The 15,781-nt window shown below is 37.8% G+C and overlaps 1 protein-coding gene across 6 annotated transcripts in view; it reads right to left on the bottom strand.

Annotated features, from left to right (window-relative positions):
- Nucleotides 1-15,781, bottom strand: part of MCPH1 (microcephalin 1) — a 268,454-nt gene that overhangs the window by 232,659 nt on the left and 20,014 nt on the right. The window lies entirely within an intron of this gene.

Genomic DNA, 15,781 nt, shown 5'->3' with positions numbered 1-15,781 from the left:
CAGAAGGCAAGATGTGAAAACTCCACTATTGTTCACTATGAACCCCCACCTCCTCCCATAATCTATCATATCCTCTCATTTCTTCTTTCAAAATACCATTCATGTCAATCTTTGGCTTTCCTCCACCAAATATTCTTGTACTGAGCACTCATTAACTCAAATTTTAATTATAACATTTTATACAGGATTTCCTTTCCTATAGTTTCTCCTCTACTAATTAATTCATATTTTATTGAAATACTATTTTAAAGCAATGTTATTTTTTTCACTTTGCCTTCAAATAAGCTTTATTTTTTAAATTTTTAAAATTAAAGTTAATAGATCACAAGGAATGTTACATTAAAAAACATAAAAAACAAGAAATATAAGAGTTTCCCATATAACCCACTCCCACCCCCCACCACATTTATGTAAACTTAATTTTTTTGAAGATATATACATCACACAAAAAAATGTTACACTAAAAAATATAAGAGGTTCCTACATACCATCCACCCTCCCACACCAACAACCTCCCTCATCACTGCAGCACACTCATTGCACTCATCACACTCGGTGAACACATTTTGGGGTACTGCTACACTACATAGATAACAGTTTACCCTGTAGTTCGCACTCTCCCCCAGTATATTCAGTGGGTTACGGCAGGATATGTAAGTTCCAGCATCTGACCCTGCAATATCATTAAGGACAACTCAAAATCCCAAAAATTCCCCCACATCATATCTCTTCTACCCTCTCCCTGCACTTAGCAACTACTGTGGCCACTTTCTCACCTCGATGCTAAAATTTCTTCTATTACTTGTCACAATAGTTTTATAGGAGAATATCCATAAGTCCACTCTAGTCCATATTTTATTCCTCCGTTCTGTGGACCCTGGATGACAATGTCTCCTCCACCTCTGGATCAAGAGGGGGCTTAGAGTCCACATGGATGATGGATACAATTCCTCTGCTTACAGTTTTAGGCACTCTCGATTCCCTGGTGTGGTAGTTGACCATCTTTACCTCCCTGTTAGCTGACCTGGGTAAGACCAACGATCCAGAGAGCAGGAGTCGCCACCCTGCTGAGGCTCAGGGCCTAGGTGGCACATGGGCAGTCCAGAGATTCAGGTCTCCTGAGTATGGACCATCCCTAGCGCCAACCACAGGTTCAAGTAAATGTGACAGAAGAGGCATGTGTAGAAAAATCACATCTAAGTCCAGCTCTCTCACACTCAGGAGCACAAATTCCAAAGGAGGGTCCTCTGTCACAGAGCATAGAGCTCCAAATCCATCTGCCACGACTATATACCCTGTGGATCTCCATAGCCTTCAGGACAACTAGTACCTGGGGTTGTATCTACTTTGGCTTCTTCTGGGGTCCTGCTTAGGTGTGCCTAAGCGCAACCCCTCTGATGACCTCCCGACTCTTTTTGGAAGACTCTTAGCCATATTAACTCATTTGTCTTTGCCATTTCCCCCTTTTATTCAAGGTCAAGGAACAGTTTTTAACACTTGATCCAACATGTAGGCTGAGATATTTTGCTGGTCTGAGTTGACCCTTTTATTCTAGGTCTCTTTCTAGTTGCTTCTCCAGTTAGTGATTGGTAGTAATCACTCGGGGCTAGGGAGGCTCATTCCCAGGAGTCATGTCCCATGTTGGGGGGAAGGTAATGCATTTACACACTGAGTTTGGCTTAGAGAGTGGCCACATTTGAGCAACATGGAGGCTCTCAAGAGGTAACTCTTAGGCACCCTACAGCTCTAGTCCTAATTCATATTTTAGGCACACAGGCTCCTAAGCATAGTCATCAGTATCAAGGGCTCATTGTTGAATCATCCTTCCTTGTTGATCTTTGCCATTGTACTTGGGGGATTATTGTTGTTCTACTAGGGAATGTGATAGATAGTTCCCTGGGTGGGAACTCAGTACTCCCTCAAGTTGACGTTTGTAACTCTACTATAAAAATACCCCCATATACCCTAACATATTTATGTTCCCTATATTCATGTCCAGGAGAACTCCCCCTGCATGTGCCCCCAATCAATAACACCCCACGCCAGAGTTCCTCCTCTGCCATAGTTGAACCTCTCTGTGGTCCAAAACTTCTTCAACAATGAATCCTAATATACTGCCAAATTCAATTAATAGGAAATTGAAATACAGGGATGGGTTTAAGGTTTAGAAATAGAATACATAGTAATTTAGAAATATTAAAATAAAGTAAAAATAAATTGGTGTATTAATAAAATGAAAAATATTATAGAGCTTTGTTTCTAGCACTTTGCCTTTCATCACTGTAATAGGTGTTGCCCTGTATGTACAGTGGCAAGGCACTTCCATTTCTTCCTCAGTGTCTACATCCTTTTTTTTTCCTCTAATTTTTGTCTTCAAAAAAGTTTTGGATCACAGTAATTCACATACACAATATAGGGGACTCCCATACAACCAACATCAAACCCTTTTCCCCTTTCCCCAGCAATGACCTCTTTATATGTTCATGTTATATTTGCTGCAGCTGATGTACTAATTTTGAAACATAGCTATCAAACATGGTTCCATTTTGGTTTACATTATTGTTTATATTTTAGACTGGACAAATTTCTAAACTTTTAGTTTCCTTATGTTTTACATTATACATTTTAGTTTATAGACTTTTATACACTTTAGATGTAAGTTGACATGTCCATCATTGCATGATCTTGTGGAACACTTCCACTGCTCCCCAGTTCCCTGCTTCCATCCATGCTATACCTCTCTCCCTCCCCTCAGGGCACACTGTGATACTCAATCCTCCTACTTGAGGAATAAAATTTACAGATAGTGCAACAATGCTGAGGGCTTGATGTACTAGACTGCCCTAACTAATTGGGAGCCAGTGATCCTCTCGAGACACAATTCCCTTCTCTTTGGGAACATCAGGTCTCTCCAGGGTGTAGGTACACCTTCACACTCATTGTATTGGTCTCCACCCAATGATATAACACACTATGACCGAATGAGCACTCACATACTCCCTAGAAGCTTTCCCCGGTACCAGATTCCCACCCACCCACCCCAAGCACCTTAAACATGTGATCCTTCCTTACATTTTCTAAATAATTTTCTCAACAGTATAGTTTCAAACATATACCTGACATTCTCCCATATTCAATGGTTTCTCCCAGCCCTCCCCCCAATTCCTTGGGTCATCTGACCCATCCTCCCAACTCTAGCCCCCCTCAAGCCCACAAAGCCCCACCCAAAGGTATCCCTTTGCCCCCATCTTATCCCTTCCCTGTACAAGTATTTACCTCCAGCTTGTCATAGACTTCACCCATGTAGGCATCAGCTCGCAACCTTCCTTACCCCCCCCCCAGATTCCTTTAAGCCTATCTTCCCGGCTTTAGCTCTCTGAGTCAGCTCAGTTTGTTTGTTTCATATCAGAGAGGTTATGCAGTATTTGTCCTTCAATGCCTGGCTTGCTTCACTCAACATAAGGTTCTCAAGATTCATCCATGTTATCACGAGTCTTTGTAGTGTATTTGTTCTTAAAGCTGAGTAGTATTCCATTGTATGGATATACCACATTTTATTTATCCATTCATCTGTTGATGGGCATTTGGGTTGATTCCAACTTTTGGCAATAGTGAACAATGCTGCTATGAACATTGGTGTGCATATATCGATTTGTGTCCTTGTTTTCAGTTCTACTGGGTATATACCCAGCAGTGGAATTACTGGGTCATATGGCAAATCTATAGCTAGATTTTTGAGAAACCGCCAAACTTTCCTCCAGAATGGCTGGATCCTTCTGCACTCCCACCAGCAGTGGATGAGTGTTTCCATTCCTCCACATCCTCTCCAGCATTTGTAGTCTTCTGTTTTTTTCATAGCTGCCAATCTTATGGGAGTAAGATGGTATCTCATTGTAGTTTTAATTTGCATTTCCCTGATAGCTAGAGATTTGGAGCATTTTTTCATGTGCTTTTTAGCCATTTGTATTTCTTCTTTGGAGAAGTGTCTGTTTAAATCTTTTTCCCATTTTTAAAATGGGTTGTCTTTTTATTTTTGAGATATAGGAGTTCTTTAAATATGCAGGATATAAGTCTCCTATCAGATATGATTACCAAATATTTTCTCCCATTGTGTAGGCTCTCTTTTCACTTTCATGACAAACTCTTTTGAGGTGCAAAAGGCTTAAAGCAATGTTACTGAAACATTCACAAACCATACAAATCCATCTGAAGTGTACATTCAATAGCTTTTGGTATGACTGCAGAGTTGTGCATTCATTACCACAATCAAAATTTAGCGCATTTTCATTACTCCAAAAAGAAAACCCCCCTACTACCGCTTAGCAGTCACCTCTCAATCCCTCTATCCTCCCTTGCTGTAACATAGTCACTAATCTAATTCCATCTTGCTAGACTTATTTATATTTACATTTTGTATAGATGGAGTCAAACAATATGTAGCACTTTGTGCCTGGCTCTTTCACTTGGCATAATTCTTTCTTTTTTTCCACTATTGATGGAAAAATATTATTATATTGACACTGCTATTCGACATAGTCCATAGTTTGCTTTAGATACCTTTTTGCCCATATATCAGTCTATTATTAACATTTTATAGTACTAACATACATTTGTTCTGTTTCATGGAAAAGTATTCTTATATTTGTACTGCTGATCACACACACTGTCACAAGTGTGTTAACTGCACTATAAAGTCCCATGTTTCTTCCTTTAGTGTTCCTAGTGACATATATGACCTTAAACTTTCCCTTTCAACCACTGGCATACATATATTAGCACTGCTAAATACAATCACTATAATATGCTATCTTTACCCATTCCCAAACATTTACAATGAACCTTATTATGAAATTTGCACATTTAATATGCCTGTGTATGCCTCAGCTCCCCATTCTCTATCCTCATTTTATCTTTTGGTTACTTTTATGCTAGCTACTAATTCTGTGAGTTTGCTCATTATAGTTAGTTCATATTAGTGAAATCATACAGTATTTGTTTTTTTTTGTCTGGTTTGCTTCACTCAACATAATGTACTCAAGATCCATCCACATTGTCATGTGCTTCATGATTTCATTTCTTCTTACAGCTGAATAGTATTCCATCTTATGTATGTACCCCAATTTGTTTATCCATTCATAAGTTAACGAACACTTGGGTTGTTTTCATCTTTTGGCAATTGTGAATAATGTTGCTATGAACACTGGTGTGCAAATGTCTGTTCATGTCCCTGCTTCCAGTTCTTCCGAGTATATACCTAGTAGTAAAATTGTGTCATCATATGACCAATCCATATTTACTTCCTTAGGAGTTGTGAAACAGTATTTACAGTGGCTACAGCATTCTATCTTCCCACCGATAGCAAATAAGCATTCCTATCTCTTCACATCCTTTCCAACACTTTCCGTTTTCTGTGGCCATTCTAATAGGTATGAAATAATATCTCATTGTAGTTTTTTTTTTAAAGAGATTTGTTTTTTATTTATTTCTCTCCCCTTCCCTGCACTCCCCTCCCCCCCAGTTGTCCGCTCTGTGTCCATTTGCTGTATGTTTTTCTATGTCTGCTTGTATTCTTGTCAGCAGCACCAGGAATCTGTCTCTCTTTGTTGCGTCATCTTGCTGTGTCAGCTGTGTGTGTGGTGCCACTCCTGGGCAGGCTGCACTTTTTTCGTGCTGGGCAGGTCTCCTTATGGGGTGTACTCCTTGTGCATGGGGCTCCCCTATGTGGGAGACACCCTGTGTGGCACAGCACTCCTTGCGTGCATAAGCACTGAGCATGGGCCAGCTCATCACACGGGTCAGGAGGCCCTGGGTTTGAACCCTGTACCTCCCATGTGGTAGGTGGACGCTCTATCCATTGTGCCAAATACGCTTCCCCTCATTGTAATTTTGATTTGCATTTCCTTGATAATAGCTATGTTGAATGTCTTTTCATGTGTGGGTTTTTTTTTTTTTTTGAAATTTGTATTTTCTCTTTGGAGAAATGTTTATTCAAGCCTTTTGCCCATTTCTTAATTGGGCCATTTATTTTTTTTATTGTTGCATTGTAGGATCTCTTTATGTATCATGGATATTAAACCCTTACCAGATTGGTGGTTTTCAAGTATTTTCTCCCACTGATTAGACAGCCTTTTCACCTTTTTAAACAAATCAATTTTATTGATATATATTAATAAAGCATACAATTCATCCAAAGTCCTCTGAAGCACAAAAGTGCTTAATTTTGAGGTGGTTGCATTAATCTATTTTTTCTTTCATTATTTGTGCTTTGGGTATAAGGTCTAAGAAACTATCTCCTACCACCAGATCTTGAAAATGCTTTCCTACAGTTTCTTCTAGGGGTTTGTGTTGTTGTTGCTATTTTGTTAGTTTGCTGAGAAATGGGAGAGAAAGACAGAAATACACAACAAGATTTGAGGTGGGCCTCTCTAGGCAGGGAGAGCCTTCTAGGAATTGTATAGTCCTATCTTTTATGTTTAGATCTTTGATCCACTTTGAGTTAATATCTGTATAGCATATCTTTGAATATGGATATCCAATTCTCTTGGCACCATTTGTTGAAGAGACTATTCTGTCCAGATGAGTGGATTTGATAGCCTTGTCAAAAATATTTTTTCAATCCTCCAATCCAGCTCAAAAACCTTCAATAACTCCCATTTTTACAGAATAATCTTACACATCTGTTAAGTCTTTTTATGAAAGGGCCCATATTTACATTCCTAGTTATATTTCATAAGACTATCACTGCTCAAAATCTAAAATGTAAAGTAGGGTTTTGTAAAAAATAATTAAAATACAGTACAATTAAAAAAAATAAGGGGAAATGGATGTGGCTCAACCAACTGGGCTCCCATCTACCATATAGGAGGTACAGGGTTCGATACCCAGTGCCTCCTGGTGAGGGCAAGCTGGCCCATGTGGTGAGCTGGCCCATGCAGGGAATGTCACCCATACAGGAGTGCCGCCCTGTGTGGGAATGCTGTCCCGCACAAGAAAGCTGCCCTGCGCAGGAAAGCCGGCCGATACAGAGACCTGGCGCAGCAAGATGACACAACAAGAGACACAGAGGAGAGAAAATAAGGAGCAGAGGTGGCATAAGAGAGTAATTGCCTCTCTCCCAATCTGGAATGTCCCAGGATCAGTTCCCAGAGCTGCTTAATGAGAATACAAGCAGACACAGAAGAACATATAGCAAATTGAAACAGAGAGTAGACAACTGGGGGGGGGGGGACGGGGGGGAAGGAGGGGGGAATAAATAAAAATAAATCTTAAAAAAAAAAAAAAAACCAGAAAAAGAAGAGGCTAACTGAAAACTCCTTGTGAACTGATATAACAAAAATCTTTTAAAAAAAGAAGGCAAACATCCATATTGACATCAACAATTCTAAAATATATTGTTAAGAATGAAAAGGAAGTTTTAGAAATACGTACATGCATATAGGGGTGTGTGTGTGTGTGTGTGTGTGTGTGACATAGTATGGTATATAATAGCATGGCAAAGGATTTCTCATTTTTAAAGAAGTCTGGAGAATTACACACCAAATTGACAATAGTAGTTATCACTATAGCAGCAATCTCAAAGAATGGTCAGAAGACATCTGGGATCTTGAGAGAACCTTTTAGGGGGTTGCAAGGCTAAAATTATTTTTATAATGATATGTAGAAATTATTTGAATTTTTCATATCTCATTCTCTCATAAGTATACATTGGAGTTTTTCAAAAGCTAAATGGCATATGCCATTCACCTTAGTTTGAATACAAAAGCATTTACAAGATTATAGCTGATTTCTAGTAAGCCAGAGGTAAAAGAAATTTGCAAAAATGTTTAAAAAAAGGATACAGTATAATAATTTTATCAATAGAAGAAAAACAAAGTAGAGCAGGAGCTAAGGAAAAAAAGTATAATTGATAGTGATAGAAGTCAGGGAAAGCTTTAGGTTAGAGGCCATCACTAGACTAGAATTCTGATGAGGAAGCAGATTTGCGAGAATGGATGATATTTTAGGGAAACCATACACCAACTGCTATGAATGAAGCGAAGGAATGGGAGTTAGGAGATTAGTGACAAAAAAAATTATTCAGGTAATAAATAGTACTCAGATATCAAAAGAAATGAGGGGAGCGGGTATAGCTCAGTGGTTGAGTGCCTGCTTTGCATGTACCAGGTCCTGGGTTCAGTCCCCGGCACCTCCTAAAAACAAACAAAAAAACGAATAAAAAAGAAACGAAACTACATACAACTTGGATGACTTTCAAAAAGCACCATGCTAAGTGTAACACAACAGAGTACAATGACTCCATTTATATGAAATTCTAGAATAGCCAAAGCTATTCCATATTGGCAGAAATCAGAGAAGTGGTTATTTTGGGAGGGGGGCAGGGAAAATGACTGCAAAAAGATACAAGGACATTTTGGAGGTGATGAAACTTGGGATAATGGTAAACACATTTGTCAAAACGTGGGGAACTGTACACTTATAATGGGTATATTTCATTTTAATGTAAATTATAAGTCTATAAAGTTCGTTTAAAAATCAAAATAATCACCTAAGCCTATAGAAAGCCTACAATTAAGGTGTAGGCAGAATAGTGGATCTAATAAGAGACATGAGAAATGGGCAGAAAAGATTAGAAAACAAGGAAAAAAATGTTTCTTAGTTGAGCCTCTTTTTATAAAGGCCTTTTAATTACTATTACTTTGAGCAGTGTTTACCCAACTGCTTCTTACCCAAGCAAAATATTACTTACTTACCATTGTAAAAACAAAAAATGGTAGCTCAGACGCATTTGGATAGATAACACAGTTGAGTAGAACTGGAATAACTGTTTTACAATATACTTAAAATTTTAATTATCATTAAAATAAAGTTTAAGGTGCTCTTAACTAATGCCAACTCATTAGATGTACCACACCAAGCCTGTTAGGTAAGTACTATTATTTTCTCCCATATTACAACAGAGGAAATTGAGGCTCACAGATGATGATTTGCAAAAGTTTACAGAACTAGTAAATATCCTTTAAGAGTAAGGAGTTTTTGGAATGGCTTGACTCAATCCAGTAAAATGTGTACTTGACAGAGGGGACATAGTTGTAGAAGATATGTTTGGTCCTTTTTGGGAATAGCTTCCAAACAATTTATCGAGTGATAAGAAGTGAAGATGCATTAAGGCACACAATACCTGAATTCAATGTACTGGGGTTTAACTATTATTTTTCTCAGTGAAGAAAAGAGTTGTACTTAATGCTGGTAATTCTAGTCTATGTATGCAAACCTGTGTTACACTTAGTAAAATATTGAAGTGACTACATTAAAATGCATATTTAGCAGATAACAATCAAAATTTTCTGAATAAACAATTATCACCAATTGGATTTCTGTTTTTCTTCAGAAAAGTAAAATGATAACATTATCTCACCACCTAGTGGTCAAGAAGAAAAGTGTTTCAAGGATGTCCCTAAAAACATTTCCAACTTTTTTACTTCATTTTCTAACTGCTGCTACTTCAGAGCCAATGGAAAAAAAGGAGTAAGTTTTACCCTTCCTTGTGGGAAGTCTTACCTAGGATCCACTCTGCCTGATGACTCTCTCTTACTGGAAAGCTAATTAACCACAATATTTCCCACAGCAAACCTACCTCTCACTCTATCCTCAGGACAACTGTTTTTCATGTACCAACCCCTCAACTCTATCTGGACCAACCCTGCTGCTTCTATTCTGAGACCAAAATGCCTATGCCACCACCTTACTGCCTATACCTAGTCAATAAGTAACTCAGCAAAACTATATCAATCTCCTATGTAGAAGGGGTGAGTTAGGCACTATGGGAAATAAAAAATGAATAACATATTTTTGAAGGCTCCGACCTTCAAGCATACAATCATAACAAAAGAGTCAAAGTCAATAACTCCCTGTAACACAAGGTAGAATGCAACAAGGGAATCACTGCAGTTTAGATAATGCTCGAGCACAGAGAAAGCAAAGATTTATTTAAATTGCGGGTTTGAGAGTGGAACACCTGTTGTGTTCCAGGCACCGTAACCACCTTGAAACTTAGGTTTATGTTTTGCACAGGAAACCAGGGGCCAAAGGTTAAATAAATTGTCCATGATACAGAGCTAGACACCATGGTCCAAAATTGTGTTCCAGTCAGTCTGGCTCCAGAGCCTGTATCTTGACAAGACACCATCCTATTTCCTGCAAAAGCTTTCATAAAAGAGATAGTATTTGAACTAGACTTTAAGGAACAGTAAGAATTTTAATCAATCATTCTAAAGCTCATCATCCCTCCCTCTTTTTTCTTATATACCTATTAAAAGCCAAATAGCTTTCCCTTACCTTTTTACATGTTATGCAACTAAGGCTCAGCCCACCTGATCAATTTGCTGTCCTTTCTCTGCAGGAATCATATTATGTTCAATCGTTCTCAGTGATCCTCCAACTAGAGGACGTATCCCTCAGGAAGACATAAAAACTCTCCATAAAGTATCCAGAGAAGGATACCAATAAATTTCTTGATTAACAACTTGCACTATGTTTTCTTTTTGAGACCTGGTCCTTCTGAGAACTGCCAACAGGTTCATGCTGGTTCTCGCTTCCTGCCATGTCCGCCTCCCTGACTCTGCTTGTCACACTGACATCCCCCGTGCTCCTCAAACACAAGTCCAGGTCCTGCTGCAGGGCCTTTGGGCTTGCTGTAAAAAGGCCTATTGAATCCATCCAAATTTATCATGGTACAATGCCAGGGTAAAAAAAAACCTCAGGAGCAACCAAAAAGGGACATCTGCATTGCTCTGGTGAAACATCCTTTAATAATTCATGAAATCCTACTAAATTTGCCTTGTCCTATTATAAATATTTCTTTCAGGAATGAAAAAAAGTCTTAAACCCAGGGCATTTGGGCCTGTATTGAAATTTCCCACTCCACTGTAGAGTGGAATGGGGAAATGACTTTGCCTTTTCTACCTCCCAACTACTGTTCAATGTTAAATAGCTCTAGAGGGAGAGATCCATGAGACAAAGCACAGTTCTAATGCTAAAATGGAACTTTTTTGCAAATTTAAAAAAGCAAAAATTTCAACAATCTCAATACCCATTCATAGGATTTATCATTAGCTGGCTGAAAAGCACCATTAACAAGTGGAAGCCATTCAAATCTTGCTCGTTATTAGAAACCCAGTGCCATTCTGTTACTGATTTAAGAAGCCTGTCAGATTCATATTACCTGTACTTACTACTGCTTCAAAAACTCTAGTTTTTATTATTTAGGGCAGTGTAAGATACCTAACCTTCTGTGGGATGGCGACTTCTTTAAAAAATAAAAGACAATTTGAAGTAGCTCCACAAGATGATAAATGAGAAAAATGTATATGTGAAAAGAAAACAAAGCAAAACACACAGTAAGAGATCATATTTGGGGTGTTGAGGTAAGGGGACAGTCTACAGGTTGGAAATCACTGACACAAACTAGTCTTTAAAGCAGCAGTTATCACACATTTTGGTCTCAAGATTCCTTTACACAATGAAAAATTTTGAGAACTTCAAAAAAGCTTTTTTATAGGAGTTGTACTTAAAGTTTTCTTTTTCAGAATTTGGCAGACTTTAATATTCAAGAAAAATTAAATCCATCATATACATTAAAAATATAGGAAATTTTATGCAGATATGAAGCTTCCAATTCCACCTTTGAGGTAACTTTCAGAATGAGCATTAAAAAAATACAGTACATTTTATAGTTCTCAAACTTCATAATTATATAGTGATTTATACAGTTTCTTTCTATTTTATATATCCCACATTGCTCACTTGATTAACAAAGTCTAACCTGCACTGCTTCAGTTTATGGAAATAAAAATTTAAAAATAAAAATATCGGTATTGGGGAGCAGATGTGTCTCAAGTGGTTGAGCACCTGCTTCCCACATGAGAGGTCCTGGGTTTGGTTCCCGGTGCCTCCTAAAAAGAAAGAAACAAAACAACAAACAACAAACAAAAAAACAACTCGAGTTTTAATGTAAAAGTGTAGAAATATATAGAATGGATAGTAACAAATAGTGAGTAACAGCTAGTTTATAAATGGTGATGTGGCTGAAAATGGTGGTCTAGGGATATAAATGCCAATTGAGAGAATGCTAGAGAATATTCTAGGAACAGAATAGCACAGTAAACCAAGGGGTGGATGAGAATTGTGGTTGATGGTACAGAAGCAAGAATGTCCTTTGTGAGCTAGAGCAAATGTACATCACTACTGCAGGGTTGTGGGAATGTGGAGAAACATGGGAAAAATATAACCAGAGTGACCTATGGACTGTGGTTAGCAGTAATAATAATATGCTTGCGTCTATGCCAAAGATGTACTGTGCTGATAATGGGACAATATGGAGAATGTGTGCCAAGTGTACACTACGGAGACGTGGTAACAATCAGACGATATTATTTTATCTGTAACAAATGTTCTACCACAGTGTGGTGGGATAATAAATGGATATTGTTTGGGAATTCTGCACATGTACATGATTATTTTGTAAGTTTACAACTTCTGTCATAAAAACTATATTTAAAAAATAATAATGGGGTGAGTTGCGGGAAAAATACAACAAATGTAAGATAAGGACTATACTTAATTAGTAGTAAGATTTTGACAATATTCTTTCATAATCTGTGACTAATGTCTCATGACAATGCAAGGTGTTGGTGGAGGGTTGATGCATAGGACCCTTGTATAAGTTATGCATGTTTGCTTTGTAAGTTCACAACTGTTACTATACATTTACTGTTTATATATGTTCACATACAAATAATATAAAGATAATAATAGGGTGGGTTGGGGTAAAATACTTTGGTTAGTAGTAATATTTTAACTATGTTCTTTAATCATTAGTTTAAAATGTTTAACACAACACAAGGTGTTGGTGGTAGGGTGAGATATGTGAGTCCTGTATGATGCTATGTATGTTTGCTTTGTAAGTTCACAACTATTACTATATACTTATTGTTATTTAATGTTTATGTGTGTGATATACTTCAATGAACTTTTTTTTTAAATGAAAAAAAAGGAAGACAGACACAGCAAGTGCAAACAATGAGGATGTGAGGAGAAATATAAATAAATCTTTAAAAAAAAAAATCACACAATTCAGGGGATCTGATGTGGCTCAATGGTTGAACAACAGCTTCCCACATATGAGGTCCTGGGTTCAATCCCCAGCACCGGTACCTCAAAATAAATAAATGAATAATCAATTAAATTGAATATTAATATTTATTATAGCATTTAAAAATGTTAATTCATTTATAATAAAAATAACAAGCCCATTACATATAAACATAAATAACAGCTTTTATGAAAAAGAACTCTTATCTTCCAAAACACAAAAAAGTGGAAAAGTGACACAGCTGTACATTTTTACAAATCTCTTTAATATCATCTGACAATAAATAGCTGGATTCTCATATCTGCTTCAGCATTCAGTATGTTATGACAACATACATCATACGGCCTCTGAAAAACTTACTGTACTCTTGAGAGAATAAAGGCAAATGGTATCTTAGTACTATTATGGAAATAGTTTCAACTTTGCTGCCCCACTTAATGGGTTTCAGAAACCCTCAGGGGTCCCTGAATCATACTTTCAAAATTGTTGCTCTAAAGCTTTAAGAAAAGCATTATTCTGATACTACTAAGTGATTTATGAACATTAGGCTTGTCGTCTCAATAAACGATGCAATTTGAAAGGGAATATGTCTTCTTACTTTAACAGTAGATACGTGTGTGTTGCTTTGCTTTGTTTTTAACCAAAACAGGAACACTAAAACCTTGCTACAAACAGAAAAATCTAATTAGTTGTTTTAAAAAACACTTTTCCTTTTAAATCACAAACAGCTTTTAATCTTTTAACCAAGGATGAGCTTAACAAACTTTAAAAAAAGACAAAATTTGAGCTCTTTTGATCCCAATTCCTACCATTCTGGCAATCATCCCCATTTGCCCACTATGTATTTATAAACAGGTAATAAAAATAAATCTCTCCCTCCCTGCATGCCAGTTCCCTTCGAAAAAGGAAGGCAGACATCTGCAATGTGTATACATGGGAGGGACGGAGTGGCAGTAGCACAAAGTAGGGTGTAAGGGCACGAAGAGTGAGAAGGAAAAGCTTTCCAGAGCCTGGAAGGAGGGCATCCACATGCGGGAGTGCCCAGTGTGGGGTGTCACAGACCAAGCAGGGTAAAGACGGTGTGACACAGGAGGGTGAAAATAGTGTTGAGGGGATCTATGCAAGTGGACAGCCTGTTGCAAAACGCCAGAGCCCCACACAGGATAAGGAGGCGCAGGGCCTAAGCAGTCAGGCTGCAACAGGGTGAGAAGGGCATCCCTCTGGGGGAGTCTGAACAGAGTGAAGAGAACATCCTGCCGAGAGGCAGCCTAGCATGGGGTGCCAGAGCCCACGCTGGGTAAGGAGGGTGTGCATGCAGGGGGAGAGGCATGGTGTCAGAGTCCATTTACATGGACAGGAAGGCTGGCATGGAACAGGGAGGCAGCACCCAAAGGGGGTCTGTGCAGAGAAAGGCATGACAGTGGTGATGACAGCTTGGCTACCAATGGTTTGATTAATCTCCCCTTGACATATAAAGGACAATGGAAGCCAGGTTTCTCACTGCCTGAGGAGGGAGTTATAAATATGGAAAGGCTGAAGCCTAGATTACTAAATCTAGTATATCTATTAATTACAAACATTACTAATAGAGAAACCAGTGTCACACCAAATGGAAACTGCGTGCCACCTGAGAGAAAGCAGTAAGAACACATTATCCCTTCTATGGCATTCCTGCAGAAGATGCAGAACCTAAGTAATCTCATGAGGAAACATCAAACAATTGCAAACTGAGGGACATTCTAAATAATAGCTGGTCCGTAATCATCAAAAGTATCAAAGTCATGAAAGTCAAAGAAAAACTGAGCAATGCCTCTAGACTAAGATTAATGAGGCATGACAAGCGCACACTATGTGTATTTCTGAAGTGGATCCTTTACTATAAAATATATTATTGGAACAACTGATGAAATTAGAATGGAGTTTGAGCATTAAACAGTAGGAAGGTACCAATGTTAGTTTCCTAATGTTCATGATGTCTATTGTGGTTTGCAAGGAAATGCCCTTGTCTGTAGGAAGTTCTAAATGAACGGGGCATCTAGTCAGTAAGTTACTTTCAAATGGTTAAGGAAAATAAGCTTAGGAACTATATTTCCAAACCTTCTGTTAAGTTTGTGATTGTTCAAAAATTTTTAAATTTATAATCAACTTTCTTAAAAAGAACTTAGAGATGACAGCAAGCTGATCTTTATTTCTTTCACCTATATTTCTTCTTGCTTCAATATAAAAGTCTTCTGTCCAAAAGAAATGTCAGAATTTAGTGGTTGCTGTTGTTTGCTCTTAAAAAGAACGCTCCCAGAAATAACTCAACAAAATGTGATTCTAGTGACACCTAGCGACTTTATGCATTTAATGTTCACACTTTCAATAGAAAACAAGAGCAGTGGCCCATGATAGACAGTTAACAAAAAATAACAGACATATGATATATGAAATAAAAGTCAGCTTGCACTCACGTAAGTTCTGCTGAAGAAAGTTCAAGCTCACTAAAAATCAGGAAAACACAACTGAAAATAATATTTTATATTAGGAAAGATTAAAAAGACTAATAATACATTTTATGAATAAAGGTATTGGGAAACAGGTCTTGCTTTGCACTGCTAGAAAACATGCTAAAGTGGTATAGTGTTTTCA

The sequence above is a fragment of the Dasypus novemcinctus genome, chromosome 25 (genome assembly GCF_030445035.2).
Source record: "Dasypus novemcinctus isolate mDasNov1 chromosome 25, mDasNov1.1.hap2, whole genome shotgun sequence".
Lineage (NCBI taxonomy): Eukaryota > Metazoa > Chordata > Mammalia > Cingulata > Dasypodidae > Dasypus > Dasypus novemcinctus.
The sequence above is the reverse complement of the archived record's forward strand: the minus strand, read 5'-3'. Positions and strand labels throughout refer to the sequence as shown.